This window comes from Arvicola amphibius, chromosome 5 (genome assembly GCF_903992535.2).
Source record: "Arvicola amphibius chromosome 5, mArvAmp1.2, whole genome shotgun sequence".
NCBI classification, from domain to species: Eukaryota; Metazoa; Chordata; class Mammalia; order Rodentia; family Cricetidae; genus Arvicola; species Arvicola amphibius.
The window spans coordinates 134010592-134037355 of NC_052051.1; the positions used below are offsets into that span (position 1 = coordinate 134010592).

Here is a 26764-nt window from a genome sequence, read left to right on the forward strand (position 1 = left end):
AATTAGAAAATAAAGAAACCCCTATATTATGCTTTCATTATTTATATTTTTGTGTATGGTAATATGTTCCTCTATATGTATATGTGAAGGACAGAGTCTACATTGGTGTTGTATTCCTCTATTGCTCCCCACCTTAATTCTTGAGGTAGGATTCCTCACTGAACCTGGAACTCGCTGTTCTGTTTATGTTAGGTGGCTAGCATACTTCAGAGAGCAGAGATCCTCCTGTCTCTTCCCCCATCCCAGTGCTGGCTTTACAGGCTAACTTTTCCATGGGTGCTGGGGATCCAAACTCTAGTCCTCATGCTTGCATTGAGCCTTGCATGAAAGAGCTGTGGTGTAGATGAATCTGTTGGGCCAGAGCTCCTCATGATCTCTTGATCTTTACATGGTGTTCAATGGTTAATTTCTGTGGTGCTCTTCATTTACTCTGAAGAGAATTTTCTTTGTTAAGGGTTAATAAAAATACTTACCTGTGGGCATAGCCATAAGGTTTACAATTTAAAAAAGGAGTATTCTAGTCTAGCAAAGTGTTAGTAGTGGATTTTCTTCTAAGATCCATGACCACACGAGTCTCAAGAAATTGACTAGATTTCTAGTTTCAGGTATGATTTCCTTCCTGTTGAGTGGGCCTTATGTCCAATGAGATGATTGGTTCTTGCCAATATGTGAGTGCCTCTTACTGTATTGTCCTGCTGGTCATTTTTTTGGTTCATAGGTGTCACAGATAGGTAGGACTATTTGGCAGATTGCATAGTATTTCCCGGTACAATGGGAATTTGACCACAGAAAAAAGGATTTTAGTTTGAATAATGCAGACAAATTCTTGTGTCATGAGTGTGTGGTGTCTTCAGCAATAGGGACTTACCCTCAACCTCTGAGAGGCAACCAAGAAGCCAAGAGTTAAAATTAAGGAAATAACAAACATCAGAGTATCAATAAATGAAACAGCAGCTAGAAAAAGGAAGATTAACACTATAGTTGGTGTTTTGAAGAGATAAACATTAGTAAATAGGCCCTAAGGAAGAAATAGAAGACTCCAATCAATAAACTCAGACAATATGAGACAGCTGCATCCATTGTCATAGAAAATAAAGAATCTTAAATATACACCAGCAAATTAGATTAGTCCCACAGGACTAAGCAATGAAGAAACAAAAACTGAGATCAGTTTGAGGATTTGATCAGTGTTGTGGTTTGAATGAGAATACCCCTCCTCCATAGGCTCATATATGAATGTTTGGTACCCAGTTAGTGGACTGTTTAGGAAAGATTAGAAGTGTGGCCTTAATGGAGGAAGTGTGTCACTAGGGGTGGGCTTCGACAGCTCAAAAGCCCACACAGGGCTTTCTCCGCTGTGGGTCAGGATCAGGATATGAGCTCCTAGCTCCTGTTCTGCTCAATGGCTTCCTGCCTGCCACCATACTCGCTGCCATGATGATCGTGGACTAACGCCCTGGAGGTGAAAGTGAGCCCCCAGTTAATTGCTTTCTTCAGTGAGTTGCCTTGGTCATGATGTCTCTTCCCAGCGATAGAAGAGTAGCTAAGACAATCATTAACAAATTCTCTTGTGATGTTCTCTCTAAACCTCATAGTTAACTTGCTGTGACTTAGAATCACCCTGGAGATAAGACCCTGGGGTTCATGTGAATGACTGGCGAGATTACTTTTAGGTTGGGCATGATTTTGAGGGATCATTTAGATTAGGGTAAGAGCTAATGGAAAAATTTTTTTTTTTGATGGAAGACCCATTCTAAGTGTGAGCAACACCATTCCCTGGCTGAGGTCCTGAACAAAGGGTCAAGGTGAATACCAACATCCATCTACTTCTACTCCTGATGGTGAATATAGAATTATCCATAGCTTTAAGCTCCTCTGCCACAACTTCTTTACCATGATATGCTGTATCCTCTACCTATCTGGTAAAATAGATCCTTCCTCTTCTAAGTTGCTTCTTGTTGTTATCATATTGGCTCATAGCAACAAGAAAAATGACTAATTCTTCTCCCAACCAAGAAAAGCAATGGACTGGGGCTTTTCTGGTGCATTCTGCTGAACATTTAAACCTTTCTCAAACCCTTTCAAAATATTTAAGAAAAAGTACTCCCAAACATAATTTTGTAGCTAACATTTTGCCTGTACCTAAGCTAGAGATGAATAATATAAGGGCAATCATAGACCAATATGTCTGATGAATATAGATGTAAAAATCATCAACAAAACATTTAAAAATAAAATTTAGTGGCACATTAAGAAGAGCCAGTGGGATTTGTTCCTGGAGTTCAAATGGTTTAATACACACAAATCAACAAATGCTATATTACATAATAGTAGAGTGAGGTACGAAGAATAAATCTATCATGAATGATAAGAAAAGCATTTAACTAAGCGGCATATGTTCATGATGAGCACTCTCAGCAATTCATATATAAAGACAATTTACCTCCTCATATGAAAGACTATATTTGAGAGCTGACATTATAATTAATAGTGGAAACAAGGGAAGACTTTCTCTCTAAAATTAGGAATAGGAATGGATGTCCGCTTTCTCAGCACTTAATCAGAGACCTAAAAGTTTTAGTTAGTGCAATTAAACAAATAATGAATAAGCGACATAAAAAGGAAGAATTAAAACTGACAGATGATGTGATCATGTGTGCAAACATATACAAAGAAAGACTTCATAAAAACCCATTAGAGCACATGTTGTAAATTCAGTAGTTTTAGCATACAGAAATAAATACATAAAATTCATATATATATATATACATATACATATATATATAAAAGAAGTTAAAACACATGGAAAATACTAGTTAGGAGTAGAACTGACAGGGAGATTGGTAGACTCATCTCCTAGAAAATATAAGGCATTGAATAAGAGATAGTATGGTAAGAGAAACCCTGTGTTCATACCCTGAGTAGTTAATATGTTAAAATAGCCATTTCACCCCAGTCTGAATTTAATGTACTCCTTGCCAAAGTCCCAGTGACACTTTTAATAGAAACAGAAAGATTCATGTTGAACCACAAATGATCCTGATGTTAATGTAATCTTAAAAAGGACAAAACTGCAAGACTGATATCTCCTAAATACAAATTCTATTAAAAAGTTATATCAATCAACATTTTATGATACTGTCATGAATACAGGTGAGAGACCAGTGAACTGGGGGCAACAGAAGTTATTCCAAACACATGTAGTCAACCGCTCCATGGCAAAGCTGCCAAGACAGCATTTCTCCTCAAAACATAGTGTTGAAAAAAGCCTGAATATCACATATGGAAAAAGATGAACTTGTATCACTGTATTTACCATAAATAATAATCAACTCAGAAGGGACTAAACACTTAAATGAAAGCCTTGGGCTATTGACACTCCCAGGAAGTAGCATAGAGAAAGGCTTTTGATATTTCCCTGCTACCCTGAGTTCTGGATTCCTCAAGAACACAGTTACAATCAAAACAAATAACTATAGCCACATAAATTACAAATGTTCTTTCTGTATTTTAAGTTGGTGTGGATTGTATTTGAAATTAGTATGGCAATGTGTGAACATTTAATCTTATATTGAATGGGGTTGTATTACATATTAAACATCTTTTGTGTAATTTACTATTTACTGTCTATAATATATATATGTATATATATATATATACACATAATGTGTGTAACTATACTTAAGTGAAGAATGTCTACATAAATTAATGAGACCTACTCAAAAAGGTTGTGCAGATGAGGCAACTACAGCGTATAAGATTTCTTTTCCATATCCAAAGGGCTCCTGTTATTAATATTTTGCCAGTTTTTTATCAAATCTCATATAAAATTCAAACCTGCAGTGCTACTGTGTTATCATGCAGTGTTTTCCTTCTGGGGACAACTTTGAGAAACAGTTGGAAGGACAGAAGCAGGAAGCAGAGCAATTCCACAGCACTGAGTTGACATCCAGATAAGTTGGAGGACCTTAAACAAGAGGGGAATACCTTTTAGAATATATCACTGCTCAAAATGGTTGGGCAAACTGTATACTTGGTATTCTCCGAATACCATTTGAAACTTACTGATGTCTGTATTCAAATCCAAACTTGCTAAGATTTTCAGGAGATATTTACAGTGGAACTGTGTGATAGCGTTCTCCCTGATGGCACCTTCTGTGTCATCTACTGTGGCACAGGAGATAAGGCACAAAAGCACAGCCATACTTGATGGATGTGCCCACAGAAAGAGATCGCTTTTTAGGGCTCTCTTGACAATGGAATTACCACTTATATATCACCACTTGCTTTGAACTGTTTTCTGCTTTTCCTTTGCTAGCACTGTTATGTATGTCACATCTACCTCTGCTAAGGACCCGGTACACAAGCAGAATGGGTATACAATCAATCTGGCACCAAAAGGGGTGTCCACACAGGAACACAGAGCACAAGACAATAAGCTGAAACTTGTGTATCATATGGTGTGGGCAATGCCAGGCTGTGAGCATTCAGAGAAAGGAGGAAAGGCAAAGAGATGAAGCAATTTGGGGTTGTTAAGAAAGAACTATTTCTTGAGTAAAATTGGAGTAAGGTGGAGTTTGGAATATCTTTCTTGAGCAAATATAGAAAGAATGTCTACCTTGAACCAATAAGCAGGGCCCTTGTCCTGTAAATTTGACAGGAGAAGTGACCGATATTCAGTTGGAAAACAGTTTAATCCAAATTTAATGAGTAATAATTGGGTCTTGAAGACTCCTGGAATGCATTTTGAGATCATTTAATACCAGGGGGTTGAGTGCTATTTTTATTAATGTGTAACTGAAATAACTATCAGCATTTTTATAAAGCTCAGTTAGACTCATTCTGACTTTAAAACATTGGGTTCCAGTGTTTAAAACTTTGGGTTCTTTCTGCCATTTACATATCTTATTGATGAGTTTTTTTTTTTTTTTTTTTTTTTACCTTTTCTGGAAACTGTCATACTCCTCAACAATGTGTCTGTGATTATCTACATTTTTCTCTTTGTGTTTTAAAATCTCTCATTGGTCACATTTGATGTGTTGTGTTTTCCATCTGGTGCTTTAATGCAAATTCCCACCTCATTCTTTAAGTTCTGCAATTCCTTTTTATGGTGTATTTTGAGCTTATTTCATGAGAGTGCATTTTATTTCTTCTTTAGTTTTGATAGAGACATATCTTTTGCATCCTCTGGGAAGGGACTTTGGTATGCTGTGGTAGTTTCCTTGGATACGCCAATATAAGTAGAACAAGTTCTAAGTTAGAAAGTGAAGAAAAGTAACAGTCCAAGTCTAGGGCTGGGCTTTTGGAATATTTTGTTTCATTCAGTCATTAAATCCTAGGAAGTGAATGATGGTGCCCACCTGCTATGGATGATCTTGGAGTTTAAATTTCTTGGACATGGCAAAAATGGCTAGGAACCAAATATCAAATGAATTGCTCACACACTAAGGATCTATAGCTATTAATGAATTATATGAAAGTGTCACTGTTTACTGGAGAAATGTGTTGTTGTGCGGTGGGGCTGCGTCCCGCCACCCGGCTAGCTTTACACCCGAAATAATTACATGGAAACTGTATTCTTTTAAATACTGCCTGGCCCATTAGTTTCAGCCTCTTAATCACATCTTGACTAACCCATATTTAGTAATCTGTGTAACACCACAAGGTGGTCGCTTACCAGGAGAGATCTTAATCTGCATCTGTCTTGGAGAGGAGAAGCATGGCAATTGCCTATGGTGACTGCCTGAAGCGTCTGCCTCACTGCCTTCTATCCAGCATTCTGTTCTGTTTACTCTGCCTACCTAATTTTCTGTCCTATTAAAGGGGCTGAGGCAGTTTCTTTATTAACCAATGAAATTAACCTATAGACACTCCTCCATCAGAAATGTGCTGGGCAACACTGCTGTGCAGTTAGCACTGTTTATGGATGTTATCCTTTGATTTCTTTTGATAACAATAGAAATTGTTTGGCACCTGGGTGTGGGGGTTAGAAGTCCTGATATCCCAGCATTCTCTGTGAGTCAGAACATGGTAGATAGCAAGTGAGGAAATCGGATTGACTCAAACCTTCATCAGGACCCAGTCACTAAGTAGCCAACTCACCTCCGCTCAATCATGATGGGAGAGCCCCGTGACCCAAGGGTCTCTTAAAGGACCTGCTTCCTAAAACTGTCAGGATGGGTGGGAATGCAGACATGCTTATCAGCCATAGTACACCTTCTCTCTGTATCAGATTAGACAGAGTGCAGAATAGAACATTGAATTCTAAGCTTATTCAGACAGTGTTCGATAAACCCATGCATCACAAAATGTAGAAGTCTAAGAAATTTGGAAGGACCGGGCTTCATTTTTAGGTGAATAGCATCTTTTAAATTTTGAACTTGAGTTATTGGTCTCAATCTCATCTTAATATTCATCTGAATTGTTTCTCGATCCAAGTGCCCACTCTGGTTTATGAGCAGAATTTTACTTGACTGAACTTTTCACTTGAGGTATTATTTCTTTACTTTTTTCTTCTTTTTTTTTTAAAAATTTACATTTTGCTGTTGGTTGTTTGTTTTGTGGTGTGAGAGATTAAACCCAATACCCCGATAAAGCCGGGCAAGCAGTCTTCAGCTGATGTGCTGCCCCAACCCTCTCTATGATTTACATTTTTTTCAGGGAAGCAGACCTGCCTGGCACTCTGTAGGAGCTAAGTGGACGGAAAGTGTCAGTTATTAAGTATCACCTAACTGCTAGTTCTTATTAACTAATCATCCCGATTATCAACAAGTGAGACAATTACTTCTAATCTACCTAGAAAAATGCAAAGCAAACAGGAACACTATTAGCAATAAGGAATGTGATCCTCAGGTCTCAAAGGTCTGGAGCCAAATATGACCTTTATTCCTCTTCTCCACATAAAATTAGTTGGTTCTTATATTTACATGCTTTTCTAATAGGATTCCTTTTTTATATACCTATTTTTTAAAAAGACAGTGGACAGAAAAAATGTGAATGAAAAGATACCTAGTTAGATGCTGGTGATCTTTTGACAAATCAAAATGACGTCACTGAACCTCTCAGTTAACATGTGCTGGGTGCTTTCCATTCAGGAAGCAGTTCCTTTGAGGATGAGATTATTTTTGAATGTCAAAGTTTTAAAAGATTAATCCCTGAAGAAACACAGTGCAGGATTCAGTATTTTTCCTGCTAGCCTAAATAAATGACTTGTTACTCAAGTTTGTTAGCTAAACATAGAAAAATGTGATCTTATTCAAGTCTCAGCTTATAGTTTTTAATGAAGTGTTCTTGGATAAAGTCCAAATGAAGGTGCTCACATTTGCATATCATAGATGAATCCCTCCTCTGTGAAATTATTATATTTTCCTTCACATGCTGAGTTGAATGCTACCATTAATTACTGCTAGATGTGGATCTTGTCATGAAGACGGTTTTAATTTTTATGTATATTTGTTTATTTTCTGAATACTTTTTCCCTAACAACTAGGCAAACAACATTGGCCGATGGACTGAACTCATGTGGACTTCGTCACCAAATTTCAGTTACAATCTGTTACTTGCTATCTAAGCCAGAATCTGCTCACATGTCCAAAATGGTTCTCCTCTGCCACCTATTCAAGAGCTGTCGCCGTGGTTGAGTCTGTATTTCTGTTTATGGCTTACATTTTACGATATTGATATGATGGAGAAAACTGAACAGAAATACTATCTTCCCCTTTATTCTCAAATTTGTGTTATATAATCCAGTATATTGAAGAAATTCTTAATTTTCATGTAAAAATGTGATATGCCAGTTTTAATGCCAATAGATGATTTGGAATACTTGACCGCAGTGTTACTCATTTGAATATGCAGCTAAAGGTGCACGGTTGTATATACATTAGTTTCAATTCACAGAGTTTCTGACTTATTTACATTTGTATTTCTTTGCCACCAATTGGAAAAGAAGTTGTTGAGAATTGTCATACATTTTTGCAGTTTTTCCTTTGGAAGTGCATGTTTTTAAAGTTCAAGGTATTTTTTTCCTGTTCTTACATTTTTCTTTTTTCTTTCTTTCTTTCTTTTTTTTTTTTTTTTCTTTTTGGTTTTTCGAGACAGGGTTTCTCTGCAGCTTTTTTAGAGCCTGTTCTGGAACTAGCTCTTGTAGACCAGGCTGGCCTCGAACTCACAGAGATCCGCCTGCCTCTGCCTCCCGAGTGCTGGGATTAAAGGCGTGCGCCACCACCGCCCGGCCTGTTATTACATTTTTAAGAATTTTTTTTACAGCTTAGTAACAGCTCTTTCACTCTTGGTTGATACCATGTTTTTTATTATCAAACATTTATCGTATCTCTGTTTTGGGAAGAGTTGGGAGCTATCAGACAGATCTTAGAAATTTTGTAGGTCTGTGAATTATTAGTCTTAAATAATCATTTGACAACAGATGATCATATCATGACTGCCTCATCCTGTGAGGTTTCCTCCCTGGGGAGAAAGTTGCGGTTGAGAATTTCTGCATACTCTGTCAGCACTGACATTGAGAGGAAGCCTTTGCCATCTCCCTGGACTTTGCTCAGGGGAAGATTTGATGCTCCTATAGTTCCTATGGCCCTGAAGGTCCTAGATTTGCTTGTGCTCTTATCAACAACACACCTTCATTCCAAACTTCATCTGCTCCTTACACATTAACGCAGGGGTTCCTTCACTTCCTCCACGTGACCTAATAAGGAAATGGTGCCTCTTGGGCCCATTTTTCCCTGTTTGCAAAGAATCTGACATATAATTCCCAGGATAGCCTTTGCACTGTCTCTCTGGACTTGCTGGCTTCTCTTGCTATTCAATCCACACATGAGAAAAGTCTGGCACTTAGCAGAGACGTTTGAACGTCTGAAGCTTGAAATCTACTTGAAGGTCTTTGTTTAGAAATAGTAAAACAGTGTAAACAATGTCTTCAAAATATGTATTTCCTGGTACATTTAAAATGGTCTTTAATGACAAGATTTAACAATTGGCAACATTTTTTTTCATGGTTTATTTTTTTTATTTAAAAATTTCCATCTCCTCCCCTCCTCTTCCCCCTTCCCTCCCCTCCCCTCCACCCTTACCCCCTCCCTCCCTCTCCAGGCCAAGGAGCCATCAGGGTTCCCTACTCTATGTTAAGTCCAAGGTCCTCCCAACTCCTCCCAGGTCCAGGAAGGTGATCAACCAAGCTGAGAAGGCTCCCACAGAGCCCGTCCATGCAGAAGAATCAAAGCCCAGTGCCATTGTCCTTGGCTTCTCAGTCAGGAAAACACATCCAAACCTGGATAAGTTTTGTGATATAATAGACTAAGACATTTATATTTGATTTTATAAAGACATTTTATGTATATTTCAGTTAAAAAAGACAACTGTAGTGAGAAGACAAAGTAGTTGAATATTTGACAAGAATACATGAAAGAATAGAAATTATGGAAGAGGTCTTAAAACTCTAGCTCAAGTTTTCATTGTATTTATTTGTTTTAAATTTATAAAACCCTCAATGTAACAAGCCAACAATTTTGCAAATAATAAAAACTGTGCCATTGGTGTTTTAGTAAGCCAATTGTTTCATAATGAATTTGTTTCATTCTTTAAAGGATAGGAAAAAGTTTACAGTTTCCCAATTTATTGAACACAGTTTTCGGTAGTATTTTATAAACACCTTTCCCCAGATTATAGTATAACTAGGAAAGCATGCCAGAAATCTGCCTTTGTAGTTGTATTACTTTGTGTCTAGTGTTCTGTGTTATAACATTGTGATTTATATTTTGAGCTACTCTAAATGCTACGTCCACCAGTGGGTATGAGCAAACCAGCAGAAACTTTCCACAGTGTGTTCTTAGTTGAAATTCTTCCCAGAGTGACTTGACTTGGCATGTTTGGTTGACTGTGGCAAAACTCTCCTGCTTTTCACCATAAATGGTGCAGACATGAGTTTTCAGAAAACAGTCAATGGAAAGTTTAGCTAATGAGAGAAGCACACCAAGTAATTGCTTCCTTCCTTTCTTCTCTTCCCTTTGAAATCGGGTATTTCTGACAATGCTGAAGTTGTTGAGAATGCTTAACTTCCTAATCACAACATATCAATGCAGGTAAGGTCTGAAATGGTGATAGAGGGATTTGAACTCAGAGAGACAGGAAGCATGATCACACTGGCCTCTGAGAATAGCTTTATTGGGCTGAGGAGACAGCTCTGCTGGTAAAGGGCTTACCATGTGTTTTAGATGGTTTTAATGCCAACTCGCCCAGATGAGTATCACTTGCGTATGGAGCCTGACCTGAAGGATAGTTGATGAGTGCCTTGATTGACAAGTGCCATCCCACCTCATCCACTTGAATACTTGCTCCACAGTTGGTGGGGCTGGTTGGTAAGGATTGGGGGGATGCTGGAGGAGGTATGTCACTGGATGGGCTTTTAGATTTCAAGAGACAGAAGCAGGCAGATCTCTGCGAGTTTGAGACCAGCCTAGTTACAAAGCAAATTCTGAGACAGCCAGGGCTGTTACACAGAGAAATCAATTCTCAAAAAACAAAAGACAAAGAAAAAACCGTGTGTCACTTCCAATAACTTTGTCTGCTTACAACTTTTGGAACAAAATGTAAGCTTTCAACTCTTGCTGCTGTCATGCCTTTGCTTTGCCCTCTGGGACTCAAACCAACTGAAGCCATCATCTCCAAGTTCAACAGTTTAAAAAAAGAGTTGTATTGGTCATTATGTTTTATTACAGCAATAGAAATTAAGTCAGAAGTTTATGTCAGGAACAGGGCATTGCTCTGAAAGTCCTGACCCTGACCCTACTTTTTTTTTGGGGGGGGGAAGATTGTCAAAGTTTTGGGGAAATTGAACTAGGAAAGCAATTGAACCCTGGGGCTTTGCAGGCCATCCTAATAGAGGCTTGGAAGACAGTAGTGCCAGGAACAATGTAGATTCTGGAATGCCCAGCTCAAGAGGTTTCAGAGGGAAGCAATATTAGCAGCTATGTTAGAGATCATTCTGATGATATTTTGGCAAAGAATTTGGCTGCTTTCTGTCCTTGTCCTAAGAATGCGCAGGCTATATTGAAGAGTATTAGATTCATTTCCTTGGCATGGGAGATTTCAAAACAGCCTAATATTGGCTCTGTCGTGTGGTGATTAATACCCACTCTTCTGTAGGTCTAGAATGAAAAAGAGAAAGCCATGTATCAGGAAATAAAAAAATGTACAGTGTGAGGAGTAAAACGGTACCAGGAAATTGAGTGGTGGAGTGAGATTTAGTGCCCCAAGAGATGAAGAGATTAAAGAATGACCTGGTCTGAAATGGAATAAAGGGAGGAGTGCCTTCAGGGTGACACCTCACCCAGACAACCTTCCAACGTGTAAAAAAGAAAGGGCTGAGGAATTTTCCGTTTCTAAAAAGCAACAGCATGAAAGCTGTAGCAAGTCAGGCTCTTTCTCGGGCTTTCTGTCAAACTTGGCAGTCGTGTCTGATTTTAGCGTCATAGAGGACACACGAGTAAAACGGTTATGGACTCTTGAGGCTGTGTGTGTGTGTGTGTGTGTGTGTGTGTGTGTGTGTATGTGTGTGTATGTCTGTGTGCATGTGTACAAGGAATGAGAGCGAGAGCAAGAGCGAGTTGTCTTTGCCTAGAGACCCAGAGAGGCCAATGTGTGAGGCTGTGAAAGTAAAGCCTGGGTTGTATTGGAGATCACAAAGCATTGGAAATAGTATAGTTGTGAGACATCAGCCAAGGAAATCTGCAGACAGCAAGCAGAACCAGTACAAGAGAGATAAGTGCATTGCCTGCAGCAAAGCCAGAAGGGAAGAGCCATCCAAGTCCTTCGGCATAAACCATGGAGCTATAGTATCTTGAATTTGCCCTGCTGAGTTTCGGTCTTGCTTTGATGCAGTATTTTCTCACCACGGCCCCATTCCTTCCTTTTGGAATGGTAGTGTATATTCTGTGACATTGTATGTTAGAGGTATGTAACTTTTGGTTTTGATTTTGATTTTAGAAGGTGTGACCTTTGAGAAATTGCCTTGCTGCTCAGAAGAAAGTCTGGCCTTTGGATTTTTAGACATGCTGATGCTGTCAAAGATGATGGGTATTTTTAAAGTTAGATTAAATCAATTTTGCAATTATGATATGGCTACAAGCCCATAGGGGGTGGCAGAGAAAGAAATGTAGTGGTTTGAAAGAGAATGTCCCCTACAGACTCACACATTTGGATACTTGGTTGCAGGTTGGATCCTGTTTGGGAAGGATTGGGTGTGGCTTAATTGAAGGAGGTGCATCACTGGGGACACTAGGGCAGGCTTTGGGGTTTCAAAACAACTTGTGTCATTTTTAGTTTCTCTTTTTCTCTGCCTCATGCTTGTAATCAGTGCATAAATTCTCAGTTCTTCCTGCTATCAGGATTTTGCTCATCTCTTAGGGACTCCAATCCTCTGAAATCATAAGCCCCAAAGGAAATGTTTTCCTCTGAAAGTTGTTTTGGTCATGATGTTTTATCATAGAAACAGAAAAGTAAATAAGACATACTCTAAGATACAAAACGGTGAGAGGGACACCAGCACATTTGAAGAGCTTTGTCATTGCCTTTCTCCTATGCCAGACATTGGGATGGGAAATGCTGCTGTTCAATTCGATGAATTAAATGTAATGGATTTCATTGAGCCCTCAAGTGGCAGGAGCTGGTTGGCAGCACTGACTCCCCAAGGCAAGGTGAGTACAGTTGCAATGACACGGACAGACAAAGCAATGCCTACAGTGGTCTGACCCATAGTTGTCAGCACAGGCTAGTTTTTATGGTGGCATGACTTCTATAGACCTTCAGGACTGGCTAATCAATCGTGGTGTTTAATCACAGCAATAGAAACCCCAAGTAAGACACTATGCAACCTTGAAGACATGAGTTCAGATTCCCAGAACCCAAGTAAAACACTAGGTGATAGAGCAAATGGACTATCTTTGTGCTGGGATGGCAGAGGCAAGAGAATCTCAGGGGCATGTTGGTCAGCTAGCCAACCAATCTGTACATTCCAGATTCAGTGAGAGAACCTATCTCGAAAATTAGGGTAGAGAGTAATGAAGAGAGACCTCTGGCCAGTGCCCATATTTCATAGGTGTACAAACATACCTGAACACACTCATACATCACACATACATAGTACTATGTGAAATTGTATTAGTATAAAAATTACTTCTTGATAACATAAGACATTTTCAATCTGATTCCTGTTACTTGAAAACATAGACTACATACTACTCCCTTTCAGGCATGATGGTTGGAATGGTCTCATCATCTACGAGCTGAGCACAATCTAGTTACATGTTATTACACCCCTATGTAGAATGAACCTTATGTTTCCATTAGCCTAATTTCAACTCCTGGCTCCGTGTGCTCTGTATTATTTGCCGATACTCTAAATTCCTCATGGAAGCAGAACTTGAAATCTATTTGCGAAGCAGTCGTACTGGTTTTGGTTTTCTCTGAAGGTAGCATACATTTTAATAATTTCAGTAATCATGGTAAACCCCCTCTACTGTAACACTTCTTATTTACAATCTTCTTATCCATCTACAGATGAGCCTATGTCGTTCACGACAGTGAGATAAAATTTATCAGTTGGAAGTTCTCAGCTTCCTTCCGTTCAAACCAGGAAACTCTCCCTGTCTGCCAGTGTCCCTTCAGCACTGTCCCAGGTCCCACGCAAGAGGGACCTGCGTCTGTGTTTTGGCTTCTGTCTCCTCACTCAAGCAGGCACCCTGCTCTGCCTTTTATCGTAGATAAACTAGTCAGCTGAGACTCATTTTCGCCCTCACAATGCATGATTGATTGCATAGCCTTTGACAGCAACCTTTTCCCTTGTGCCTCTGATCTCACTGAATGGTTCTCCTGTCAAGTCAGTTGCATGTAAAGACATCAGAGCCTACTGGAAGACATTTTCCTCTTCTACTCCATGGATTCAACTCATTCCACGCTTGGTTGATATTACTTCCTAATGTACTCTTCTGTTCTTACTCCTCCAGATCCCCTTACACCAAACAGATTTTAGAAAGTTCCCAATCCAACAAGGCTGGTTTCCAAATCACAGCTGTTGTTATCTTTCTCTATCTATCTGTCTGTCTGTCGGTCAGTCGGTCGGTCGGTCGGTCGGTCGGTCTGTCTGTCTGTCTGTCTATCTATCTATCTATCTATCTATCTATCTATCTATCTACCATCTATCGTCTATCTATCTATCTATCTATCTATCTATCTATCTATCTATCTATCTATCTATCTATCATCTATCTGTCTGTCTATCGTCTATCTGTCTATTGTCTATCTATCTATCTATCTATCTATCTATCTATCTATCTATCGTCTATCTATCTGGCAAATGACCTGCTTCTAGTCTACTTAAGCTCTTTTGTTGCTTCTAGAACACACAAGATGCAGATAAACCTCTCTCTAGGTTGTGAGATCTACCTCTCCCCTCCTGTGTGTATCTGAAGTCTTAACTTACTATGTCTAACCACCAGCTAGTGAAAGAAAGAAACCCCATTCTCTCGTGTTCGTGACTGACAGCATGTCTCTAGACTCTCAGTGACCAAATTCAAGTAGTACATTCAAGTGCCAATTCTTGCAGAAATATTGAAACCATATAAAAGGGTCAAAAAACCTCTTGGAGTGTTAGAACATATTGGTTGATTGTGTTCAGGGAAATACCTGTCCTGTGTTTTCCAGGGCGTCTAGTTTCTGTAGGAGAGTTAACTTGCACTGTACACTGCCGGTGGTAGATATTTTATAGATTCCCAAGAGAGGATGTCAAGAAACCTAAGGCCCCTGCCAGGATCACAGCTCCAGTGGCAAAGTCAGAATAATTAAAATTAATTGTTACTTATGATTGATCTAGCAAAATTATAATTCAAAGAAGAGGCACAGGCACTGTGTATTCAGTGACCTAAGAATGAGAATCCTATTCATTATGAAAGGGAGCTCTGACTCTCTTTGTTTCTCTCAAGTTAGAGAAATAGATAACACCTTATATGCCCACATTCTTTTAGGGTACATGAAACAATTTCCATCTACTCTGTGGGTTGATATTTTATTTAACTTACGTATGATAGAGCTGGTCATCACTTTTTAGTTTTGTTTTTCTGTGAAGGAAGAAGCAAAATGACAAGTTATGATTAGGTTGGGTTTCAAAGCCAAGTGAAGCAGCCACGTCATCTAATTTCTGTACTGCCCTCATGGGATCCGTTAACATTTAACACTATTCAGGTCACAAATGTGTACTCTTAACATATTAGTGAAGTGTGATTTAGTGGAAAAATAACTAGCCTATGCCATCGAGAGGTTGATTTTCAGCAGCTTTTCACAGTGCAGCCCTCTGTTCGGCCGTTACAGTGACCTGTTTCTAGTTGTCTTTGGGATACATCCCAGAGCCGTATGTACAGACTCTGCAGCCTTCTTCTGGTGGTATTTGCCCTTCGTCATCATTCCAGTATTTCTAATGTTACCTGACTCAGAAAATCCACATTTTAATTTTCTTTCACATTATTGACTGGGGTGTTTTGGGTCCCAAGTAGTATCACGTTAGAGGTGATTTTGTTGTTATTGTTTTGGTTTTTTTTTGGGGGGGGGGTTCCTGCTAGGTCTTGAAATGTCTAAGAAATTTTTGCCTGTATAAGCTGGACTTCATTTTTGATGATTAATGTCTGAGTCCTGGTAGCCGTCACTCTCTGTGTTTTCAAGTCTCACAAGTGTGTGTGCCAGTCAGGAAGAGATACACTGGCTAGGGGCTAAGCGGTTGTGACTTGTCTCCTTTCCTGTAGCCAGACTTTCTGTGTGCACTAGAGGCTGCGATTACCATGTGACCCTGGGATAGCTGAGTGATGAGCCAGTTATTTTACCCAGAGTTTATGTATGTGAGTAGAATAGCAGGAAGATGAGGTGGAATTTCTTCTGGCTACCATAGGCTTTTCTGTTATTAGTTGAGCTCTTTCCTAGCCTGGGATGAGAAAGGCAAGAGAAAGTAAGGATGGTTCAAGGAAAGAAGAGGTTAATGCCAACTCATCCTACACCTGGGGCTATTGTAGCTAAATCATGTACCCATTTGTGGACTCAGAAAGCTCTCAATCTACCCTGGCTGATATTAGGAAGCTGTGAAGTTTATCTCCTTGTTTTTACATCCAGTGGTTAATATTCTGGGACTGAATTATTTAGAACAATCCCTACGTGTGTCTAACAAATGATATGCCCAGAATCCTAATTACCTTAGGAAGAACCTTAATTGGTGACACATGGCAGGCTACTAGCAACAGATGTGTTTAAAATTCAAATTATTGGAAGAACTTTTGAGCTCTGTAGACATGATGCCTCTCACAATATAAGCCTTCTTTGTGTTTGATTTTTGACTCTAAAGCTATGCTACTCCGGAAAATGCAAAGGATCTTGATCTTTTCTGTTTTCCTTTATTGGTTTTCTTTCATTCAATCAAAGTATATTCTTTGATAGATAGTTTATTCTGCTTCTACAAAATGTAGGTTGAATCATCTATAGCAGTGGTTCTTAACCTTCCTAATGCTGTGACCCTTTAATACAACTTTCATGCTGTGGTGACCCCAGTCATACAATTATTTTATTGCTACTTCATAAGTGTACTCTTGCTACTGTTACCAAATGTAATGTGAATATCTGATATGTGACCCTTGAGGAGTCATGACCCAGAGATTGGGAACCACTGATCCAATAGTCTTTCATTCCTACCAATTTGAAGTTTCAAGAAAATAAGTAAAAATACAAGCAATTTGTGTGCCTCACACGCATACAGTCTTAGAATCTGCTTCACCGCAGTGTGACCACCATGGACAGTGGTGGTATCTGCCCCCAGACCCTGCGGAGATGTTGATTTATTGTTCACCACTAGCCTCTGAGTGTTTTATGAATGCCTCTGAAATGGCTGCACAAAATTGGGAGGATTTGTGGTGTGTGTGTGAATGTGTGTGTGTGTGTGTGTGTGAATGTGTATGTGTGTGCACGTGTGTGTGTGTATGTAACATGGGAAATAGGTACCCAAAACCTGAAGGTTACCATGTCTAGCAACCTTAGCTGTTGGTTTTAGTTGTTTTTGTGTCTTTCAACTGAGAGAAACTACCCATCCCAGTGGAAAGTCAAGAGCCTGGGATCTTGACTACATTTTGAGTATGCTTACATAATATGAAGCTGTGACAGGAGTTTTTTTTTAAAAAAATATGCTTCAGCTTATATCTCTATAAAGTGTGATACATGACAAATGATTATAGAATAACTACTACTAACCATTAAGAAGGGTGTCTATGCCAGAGCCAAAAAGGTGGAGTATGTCACTCTGATTTAGCCTGGTGATTCAAAGGAGTTTGTGTTTGGGATAACTCTGTGTCATGTGAGCAAGTGAAGCTTAGAAAACAGTTGTTGACTTGCAGCCATCAGTGGACAGCAGGCACATAAGTTATCCTGAGAAGCCCACTGCCTGCATAGGCCATGGTCCCCATCTCCAGCTGATTGGCCAGGTAGCGTTGTCTTCTCTGAACTTCTGTGTGATCGTAGAATAAAGCAAGACCCAGGTCGCTGAGAAATTAGAGCATTTCATTTGATATTGACATGTTTATGTATAGCCATTTTTAGACAATACAAATCATACTCTTTTTGTTCTGGCTTCCCCTATTTTAGAGGTGTAGAATAGCAGAAATTACAGGATTTGCCTTACGGCCACAGTGTGGGGCTTGTAATCTTCATGTTCCAAAGATTCTTCCCTAAGTGTGGGCTTTTGCAGCTCTGTAGAACTACTCAATTTTATGCAGTGTCTACCTGACAGAAAGAGAAAGAAAAAAGAAAGAACTCTAACTTACTATCGACGATGAGTTTTCTTGAACTGGTTTTACTTCTGGCCTGTAAAGGAAGACGAAAAAAGCCCTGGGAAGTGACAATGTGGGAGCCAATGCCTGGCTTTATTCCCTTCTCAGTGACTACACTGTCCCTCACACACTGAGGACACTGTAAGTCACTTTATACGTAAAGTCAAAGGCCTCCTTGTGTAGCGTCTCAACGTGTCTAGTGTTACTGTTGCCTAAAGCAATTTAAGGAGGCAATAAATGAATGATTCTGACCATCTTCTATTTATGTAGCCAGTGTAGAGTGACCGGGTTGTAATGGAAAAAGCACTCAGAGTCAAAGGCCCTTGTGTTTAAAGTCAAATTTCACTACTTAACTAAGTTCAGTGTCTTCATCTATGAAATAATATCACTCAGGCTCTAAGTGTCAAGGACACATTTATAGAGGCTGGGAGGAGCTTGAGGGAAGAAGATTGAACCAGGAAATAGTTTTTATATATCTACCTAGAAAGTTAATATTTAATCCAAGAGGAATTAAGAAACATAGGTGATTCTTTTATTGTGATAATGCCTAATAAAGAGTGCTCTCTCTGTCTGTCTGTCTGTCTGTCTATGTATGTGGTGTGGTGAGTTGTTCTCTTTCAAATATCCTCTAAAGAGAATAAATATGCATTCTCTCTCTCTCTCTCTCTCTCTCTCTCTCTCTCTCTCTCTCTGTGTGTGTGTGTGTGTGTGTGTGTGTGTGTGTGAGAGAGAGAGAGAGAGAGAGTTTGTGTGTGCATGTGGTGTGGTGAGCTGTTCTCTTTCAAGTATCCTCTAAAGAGAATAAAACAATTTTTATTTCTATACACATTAAAAAGTGGCTTTTGCTGTTCTTTTTCTGGATAATATGACATTTATTTAAAAGGTCTGCTATTTACCAGTCTCTGCTGCTATTTGGTTCCATAACAACCCTCACTAATTATCTGAGAAAGCCAAATGTGATCTGGGCTTTCTTGGCAAAGGGATATTGACTTTCATTACGGCTGAATTGCAATACAGACCTTTAAGCCTTTATCTGCATCCCATTAATTGGCTTGTGATTTGGGAAAGTGGCTATTAATTATACAGAAGATGGGGAGTGAAAAGAAAGAATCGTTCATAGACAAACCGTGCTTAAACCTGACTGTGTCCTCAAGCACTATGCACTTCATCCGGCAGCCATTAATTTGCCTAAGTGTTTGGAATCGACTATAGAAGGGATTTAAAAGAGCACGTCTAGAAATGACGTTAATGTCTAGAGTTTTTTATTTAATCTAATACTGACCTATTTTTATTAAGTTTTTCAACTGCCCTGTTGAAGTCATAAGAAATGAACACATATAATGTAATATGAATTAATCTTGAGAAATTTTACAGATAGATTTATAATGAAATCCCCTCCCAGAAGTAGGATATTGATGCTTTTTAAAAAGTGCATTGGCAGTTAAAATACTGTGTTCCTTGAATATAATGGCTCATAAAGAATCAGTCCTCTCTTGTGAGATTTCAGTAAGTCAGTTGTGTCTGGTTAAATAAATTCTATTTGGAAATCTACATGTGCTTTCACTTTCGTTCACATGACACACTCTAATAAGCCCATATATAGGCATATCTAAAATTAACCTGCAATCAATCGGATTGAGCTCTCCCTTCTTAATTTTATCTGTATAATGAGTGCTTTTACAATTTGACCACACATTTTCGAGTTTAACCTTTTAAAAAAAAAGTGTTCTCCAAATTTTTAAAATTGGCACCTATTGGTCTCTATATGAGGCATGGTGTGATTTTTAAGTATCGATACCTAGTGCCCAGTGACCACAGCTGTGTAATTGTTATAGCCATTCTCCACTGTAAGAATGAACATATTCTCTGATAGCCATGTTGAAATGCTCAATTAGTTGTTTCTAACTGTAATAATCCTGCTATGCTATACGCTATTGGAATCTGTTCTCCTTTCCAACTGCACCTCTGTGCCCGTCAACTGCTCTCTTGGCATCACATTCTTCCTAGAAGAGTGCTCTGGTGCCCACCATTCTACTTTCTGCTTCTGTAGGTCACCTACCTTCTTACCCCTATGGGAGTGAGATCATGTTGTATTTTTCTTTCTCTGTGGCCTGTTTATCTGTGTGTGTCTGAATGTATGCAAACACGCATCTGCATAGGTACATAGGCATATCTGAGTATGTGTAAATTTGGAAGCCAGACAGATTTCAGCTTCAAGTGCCATTCCTCAGGAATCACACACCTTTTAATTGGGGCCAGGTCTCTCATGGGCATGGAATATGCCAACTAGAATAGGCGGGCCTATTCTATAGGAAGGCCAGAGATTCCGCTTCCTCCATCTCTCTACAACTTGGATAATAATGATTCATTACCACACCCGACTTTCTGTGTTTCATGAATTCTAGGGACTTGCAGTCCCCCTAGTCCCTGTGTGGTCTATCTTTAAAGGAAAATAATCATATCTAATTGTGTTTCATATCAGTATAATTTCTGGTGTTGAATCTATTTTCTTTTTCTTTCTTTTCTTAAAGGAGAGAGCTTTATTTCTCATTTTTTATTAAAAATTTCAATCTCCTTCCCTCCTCCCCCTTCCCTCCCCTCCCCTCCACCCATACCTCCACTCCCTCCCTCTCCAGGCCAAAGAGCCATCAGGGTTCCCTACACTATGTTAAGTCCAAGGTACTCCCAAGTCCCCCGAGGTCCAAACTGACAAGGCTCACACAGAGCCCGTCCATGCCATAGAATCAAAGCCCATCACCATTGTCCTTGGCTTCTCAGTCAGCCTCCACCATCAGCCACATTTAGAGAGTCCGGTTTGATCGCATGTTCCATCAGTCCCATTCCAACTGGTCTTGGTGATCTCCCATTAGTTCTGTCCCACCGTCTCAGTGGGTGAACGCACCCCTCACGGTCCTGACTTTCTTGCTCATGTTCTCCCTCCTTCTGCTCCTCATCAGGACCTTGGTAGTTCAGTCCGGTGCTCCAATGTGGGGCTCTGTCTCTATCTCCATCCATCACCAGATGAAGATTCTATGGTGATATGCAAGATATTCATCAGTATGGCTATAGGATCTGGCCTTTTCCGGCTCCCTCTCCTCAGCTGCCCAAGGAAGTAGCTGGGGGCATCTCCCTAGATACCTGGAAATCCCTCTAGAGTCAAGTCTCTTGACAACCCTAAAATACCTCCCTTAATTAATATATATGCTTCCCTGTTCCCATATTCACCCTTCCTATATCCCAACCATCCCATTCCCCCAAGCTCTCCCCATCCTCCCCTTCACATTTTTCTCTCCCCATCTCCCCTTGCCCCCATCCCACCCTGCCCCCAAGTTCCCAATTTTTGCCCAGCAATCTTGTCTACTTCCAATATCTAGGAGGATAACTATATGTTTTTCTTTGGGTTCAACTTCTTATTATCTTCTCTAGGATCACGAATCTATTTTTCTTAATGCAGTTCAGCAAACTGACATTGAATATCGAGTGCGAACTGCATTGTGATAGTTTAGGTCATCTAAAAGAAGGCCAGTATCTGCTGCTCTTGAAAGTTACCCTGGGGAAGGAGGGCAGAGGGTTTTCCAGCTCCATCTGTGGGACGGCAGATGTTCAGTCATAGGATGTGACTGAGTTCTCATGGTTTTCTCGAAATTCCGTTATAAGCGTGTCTATGGGGGAGAGGCATTTCTCAGCATTCCATGCAGCAGAGCAGCCAAGAAGCACACACGGTTGTTTTTATAAAATGACCAGCACTAGTGACAGAAATTCCCCAGTGAATGGGTCACTGTGAGTTTCCAACAGTCAGTGCTTTCCACCTTAGTCTGAAAAGTAAGGTCTGTTAATGCTGATTTCTAAGCAGTACTCCAGACTTTTTTTGTGTAAGAATCTCCAGTGGAGCCTGTGACCCTGCATTTAACCTAGTTTTGGGGATCATTAACTGTTGACTTCTCTTTCTGGCATTTTAGATAGTGAATTATTTCTATGAATATTTTGTAATTAATGGACATGATACTAAGTCAGTGCTGGCATATATTTCTCAGCATGGCTGTCTGTGATTCAATGGAAGTAAATGGACATTGTTTTGATAGGTCCTTTGTTTTCTATAAAATAATACTTCAAAAATTTATCTGTGCATAAATATACACAAAGAGACAGACAGATACACACCCACACACACACACAGAGTTGAGAGAAAGTATCTGTAGAGTTAAGTAAGGGGGTGTAAATTTGGAACCTATTTCTGAATCAGCATAAATACTGCTATATTTAAATTGGTTGATACAATTTCCATTATTAATGCGATGATTTATTCATTAATGGTTAATGATGAGGCCTTACTTAGTATAATTAAATGGATCATGTTTTATGAAGCATATTTTCTTCAACTAAGCATTAGCTAATTGTAGTTAAGTCATTAAGTATAGTGATTGCATGCTACACTCATTTTCTTACACTTTACAGGCATTTAATTTGAAATACTTTCTGTGTGAATATCAGTTATTTTCTTTGCTTCTGAGGAGTCTTGAGCTTAAATGAAAGTTTTTTTCTTCTACTCAAAAAATGTAATTTATTTTTTCCCAAAGCACATTATAAGTGGTTTCTCTAGATATGAGTAGAAAGTATATTCTTTGCCATCTTAAGTGCTTGCTTCTTTTATTCAGTAGCACTCATTGTGCTAAGGTACCCGTTAGTGCTATTTCTGCAGTAGCTGAAGGTCAGCCAGAAATATAAGCCTGAGCACAATGTTCTGTTTTAATTAATGCATTAGGTCAGTTTCTTTTGAATCCGGAAGAAAATAATAACTTTTCAACCCAAACTAGGGAAAGCATGTGTACATACTTATTTGTAGGCTAAATTGAATGCACACTTGCCTTCCTTTGAGTGTCCCCAACACTCTGAGTCATTTCTTAGCAAAGGTTCTTGCCGTATGCTATCTGTCTACTGGTGAGGAGTCTCCCTCCCATGTCTGTCTGCAAAGCTGTATCATTCTCAGCCTTTAGGTTTCTGTTGAAGGAAGACTTAGCTCATCTTGGCTTTACTGGCGTTGTTAATGTAGGGCGCCACCTCAGCCTTTGCTTGCTGCTTTCCGAAGACTTATCAGTGCTCATGATCACATGGCTGCTTACCTCCTTCTTGTCTGTCTTTACCACTGCATCGAAAGCAACTTGAATATATCTGTCATACAAACATATGCAAAAGCAGAACACAGTGGAATACTTGGCCCGTTCATAAGATGTGCTTAAAAATATATGTTGGTTTATGTATGCATAGAGTGAAATGGAACAAGTAACTAAATGGGGACTAAAAATTGGCCTTTACTTTTAAATAATTTGTTATAAATCTTGGCAATAAAGAATAAATTGATGTTTTAAAAAAATATATGTTGGAAGGGATGAATGGATGGAGATATATAATAAATGCCCTAACATGAAATAATGTGTTTATCTTCTCAGTATCAAGGAATGGGTGAGGTTTAGTACCAATTTTCTTTTCATTTAAGAAAAAAGTCATTTTTTTAAATAAAAATGATTTCTGAGTAGGTTAACAATGTCATAAACTATTTTAGATACTATAAACATGCTACCAGAAAACATCTTATGATCTGAATTTGGCAAGTGTCAAACCTGATGAGCTATTCAGTGGGGGGGATAAAAAGGAGCTACTGTGCCCAATTCTAAATTATGTAGTTTAATGTCAACTGAAATGCCTCTATTAGATCAGTTGTTCAGTTTTGGTGGTGAGCCTTCAATGGCTAAGTCATCTCTCCAGTCCTAGATCAGTTATTCATAAAGCTAGAAGATTAAAATTGGCTACCATTTGTACATAGAGATATTCTTACCAAATTCCTTGGTATTCTATTTTAAAATGCAAGAAAACATTTTGGGAAAATTAAAATGCTTTTTAGTTTAGGGAGCATGTTATGGTTATACCCCAATGGTTAAAAATAGGCGAATTCCCAGGCATTCTGTTCTCAAAATCATAAGATAGAAATAGTTGTGCATGTATCTGAATCTTCATGATAACAATACTTTTTGTGATTACATTTTAAATGTGGTGCAATTTTATCGTGAATGATCATTTTCAGAAAATGATGTAGTTAGTTAAAAGAGTGTAAATAATCCTACTTTAAATATCTGAAATAATGAAATATGGACTTAATTTTAATTTTATTGTCACAAATTATTCACTTAGCTTTTTAAGTTCTCTAGCCATTGGGTAATGAGACTGACATCATCAAACTAAATGCTGTTGGTTAAATTTTTTATTTGTTCACATTACTAAGCAATAATGTAGACATTTTAAACATATCTATCTACACAGTCACTTCGCAAAAGAATTTTATTATCTATATTTTGCAAAGGAGAAAATTGTGTGCTCAAGTTACTTGCCTAAAGAAAGCTATATTGCTATAAAAAGGTTAGGGGTGGGGTTGATGTGTTTTTAAATCATAATTTTTTTTATTATATCACATAGTTTCTAGACAATACCATCTTCACATAAAATAACATTCAGACACAGTCTTACTGTAGACTGCATTTTCTGTTCACTAAATCACCAAGCATTTATTGGGGTTACAGGCACTGTGGCTAGTTGAAACTTATCCATGGCCTCGTCTCCAGAGACCCCATTGTGTAAAGTAAGATTGTTGCTGGCAGCTGTGAATTTCTGCACATTCTTTGGTTCTTCTGGGACTTCAGCAACACTATTTTACACATTGCTTCATCTCTAGTTAATTCAAGTGTGAACGGGCTACTTCTCCTAGAGCAATCTAAAGTGAGTCTTGTTTAACCAACATTTTACTAAATTGTTTTGGCAGGAGACAGAGTTTCCCTCATGAGTCAGGTGGGAATTTTGACTAAGTTCAGGTAGGTGATCAGACTTATAGAACTCACAGTTGTCTGACCCCCTCAGAACATGTCGATTTTTTTAAAGTGACTAAATATATCATCATCTATCAGCAAGATTAAAACCATTTCAGATTATCTCCAGATTTTATACTCTGTCGTTAAGTCCTAAAGACCAGTTATCTCATATAGAAAGTCCTGGTGGTCCTTGATAATGTGCAGATGGAATTTACTGTCCTTGGAGTGGTTTTCTGCCTTGGCAGATCTTACTCATATTGTGTGTCTGGCTTGACACACAACATGGTTAACCTCACTCCAAAGACATTCTCAAATATTCCCCTCCAAAGACATTCTCAATTATTCCCATCCCCATAAATTTAAGGAGTTATGACTTTTTAGAACTCTTTTGGCCTTTGTTATCTTTTTCACAGTTCTTTGCTCTCTAAGCAATTGTATGATTATTTATCTTCATTCTCTTTGTGACTCTATTTTCATATAGATTATAGACATGCAATAGACTGTAGACATGTTTATAGCAGACACTCACTGGTTTTCTGTAGAAATACCTGGTTGTATCTACATATGAGTGGTATTTAATATCTAATTATAGTCAATAAACTCAATTCCAGGTAAGGGTTAAATCCCTCAGTAATATTAGTTGTAGTAATTTAACTTATTTTATTTGAGACCTTGTTAGAGTAGAAGGGAGAGACTGCTCTTGAGAACAAGAAAGAATTCCTGATCGGAGATGCCTACTTGTCAGTCACAAGACAGAGAGCTAAGGATAAAAACATTCTACCTGGAGTGAATCGTCAGTGTGAGAGTGTGTCTTACATTTGATTTCATGCTTGAATTTTGATAAGCGACAAAAGCTCAATTGATTCCATTTTTCAAAAAGAACTCATAGTGAAATCCATTAAAAGCTTAATTGAATATGAAATGAACATATAAGACTCTTATTAAAAGCACGTGCACTGTTATTTTTCTATTTAGCCTACCTCTCTTGTTTGATTGTCACCACAAACTGTGTACTTTTGCATTTATTTATTTCTAATAGATAATAAAAATTATCTATGCCTAATTTCCTTAAATAACTCACTAATTATGATATCATCTGTAATGTATACAAATATATTTTTCAATCTTTTGGAGATCTAAGACACAAGCATAATGTATCACATAGTCATAATTCTTTTTGATTAACCCAGAACCAAGTTTTACAAATTACTCTTAGTACTGAACAATGTCATTGGATGAAGGGATGTTTTTCCATGCCTTGCGTTAACAGCTGTAGTTATATGAATGAGAAATGTCCCCATAGACTCATGCATTTTAATATGTATTCCCATGTTTGTATGACTCTTTGGGAAATGTTATGTAACTGTTAGTAGGCTGAGCCTTGCTGAAGGAAGTACATCACTGGGGAGAGGTTTGGGAGTCTATACCTTTACTGCACCACCTATTCCACTCTCTGCTTCATTTTTGTGTTTGAATATGTGATCTCTCAGCTTCTTGCTCTGGCCACCTACTACTATGCCTACCCCACCATTATGGAGTCTTCAATCTGACCTGTAAGCCAGATAAACTCTTTCTTAGCCCTGGAGTTTCATCATAGCAACAAAAAGTAACTAATCCGGTAGTGTTCTAATCTCTGCCTGTTACTGTACCTTCCAGTTGGAGTCACTAGCTTTTGCTCTGTAGACAGAACTGGGCTAAAATCTGACACTCAACCCTTTCCAGAAATGGGGAGCTACCCCTTTGGCTAAGCAATTTCTCTTTGCATTTGTATTTAAGTGTCTGTCCACCCCACACCCCCATTTTGTATTTGCTTCAACTAAGAATTTATTAATGATCTGGCCATTCCAAGTCCAAAGCATTCCAGATAACACCACTATATAAACAGATGTTTAGGGATTCAGAAAGATAAAAAGACGAGAAGCTGTGAGCATGGAAAGGGACTGACAGGAAGACCCTGGATTTCTATCTCTGGAATGCTTTCTGTTCCAACGTTTCAGTCCTTTCCACCTGCATCTGTAGAAGGAAACATCCTGATCTTTTAAT

At 38.7% G+C, this 26764-nt stretch overlaps 1 protein-coding gene across 1 annotated transcript in view; it reads left to right on the forward strand.

Annotated features, from left to right (window-relative positions):
* Positions 1-26764, forward strand: part of Chsy3 (chondroitin sulfate synthase 3) — a 220363-nt gene that overhangs the window by 35385 nt on the left and 158214 nt on the right. The gene's annotated exons all lie outside the window — the stretch shown is intronic.